The following is a 1,649-nucleotide window of genomic DNA, read 5'->3' on the forward strand; positions in this document are numbered from 1 at the left end:
AAAAATGGATAAGTTGTAGAATAAGGTGATTAGCAGAGGAGCAAACATAAATAATCAATAATGAACGAGGTTCCAATAAGATACACAGTTTCACCAGGAACCTTGGAGTGAAAATGAAAACCACAAAGAGATTTAATGTAATATCAGTTGACAATATTTGGAAAAAATCTGGATAATGTGTGCCAAAATTTGATGGAGACATAAAGCAATAGGGCATCTCATAAGTTACTAAGAGAACAGGAAGTCTGACAATTAAGTTCACAAACTCATCATAGAAAAAGTCCTCTGAAGGGGGTGGACTAGGCGCTGGCCTCAGTGCAGAGCTCACTACAGTTACTTCAAAGGTAACCGCAGCGATATTCAGGAATGGGGTATTTAGCACTTTTTCTAGGATGAGTTTGCGAACTTGATTGTCCAACTGCAAATATTAGTAAAACCCGTTTGACAATCAATGTTGTAGTATCTTGCAATGATCAAGATATTCATACCTTTAGAACTAGAAGTTAAACTCGTGGGTGTAATCCTAGAGAATGTCTTTCATATGTGGACTGTGGAAAAGGAATCCTCTTACACCTGACAGGAATGCAGCCATTTTAGGAAATCAGGTCAGAAACCAGCAATTCCCTCTCCAATCTCCTGCAGTGACTGAAGACCAGATTTCCCAGAAACACCCTACCCATATCCTAGTTAGTACTAAAAACATGCCCATAATCCTGACCCTAAAATACACCCATAAACCTGACTCACTCTAGAGAAGAGTCCAGGGTGGAAGTCTGGGCTCACGTCCCCATTCCAGCTATATCAATAAGGCTAATTAAAGCCTTCTGCAACTGTGTGGGAGCTGAACTGACCCCTAGTCAATCTCCATTCTGCTTTTCCCCTATATTAAAGTCCTTCCTAAAATCCTAGCACTCTGAGAGGCTGAGATGGGTGGATTGCCTGAGCTCAGGAGTTTGAGACAAGCCTGAGCCAACACAAAAATACCCAAGTGTTGTGGTAAGTGCCTGTCGTCCCAGCTACTTGGGAGGCTGAGGCAAGAGCATCACTTAACCCCCAAAGAAGAGGTTGTCTTGAGCTATGATGCTACAGTACTCTATCGAGGGTGACAAAGTAAGAGTCTATCTCAAAATAAATAAACAAACAAAGAAATAAATACATATAAAGTCTTTCCTTGTCTCTGGACTGGTCATTTCTCCTGTCTTGTGGACCCTCACCCTGGTTCTCTCATGGACAAGGAAATATGTACAGAAATATTAAGTGCAAGTCTGCAAACAAAAACTGACGACAACTGGCACGTGCATCAAAAAGAGAAGAATGGTATATTGATTAAACAGAGTGACGTGTAGCCACTAAGTAAATTAGAGCAACTTATTAACATGGATATAATAACATATAGCCACTAAGTAAGTTAGAGCAACTTATCAACATGGATATAATAATGAACATGATATTGAGAGAAAGAGAAGAAAATAGTCAAAGGATGTGTACAGTATGGTCGGCCCCCTGTATCAGTTGTGATGCTTTTCTCAGTTTCCATTACCATAGTCAACAAGGAATGGAAAATTTCAGAAATCAACAATTCATAAGTTTTAAATTACATGCCATTTTGAGTAGTGTGATGAAGGGCCATTCCATCTCACTCTGTCTCA

The sequence above is a fragment of the Otolemur garnettii genome, unplaced genomic scaffold (genome assembly GCF_000181295.1).
Source record: "Otolemur garnettii isolate 467f Iridium unplaced genomic scaffold, OtoGar3 scaffold00032, whole genome shotgun sequence".
NCBI lineage: Eukaryota > Metazoa > Chordata > Mammalia > Primates > Galagidae > Otolemur > Otolemur garnettii.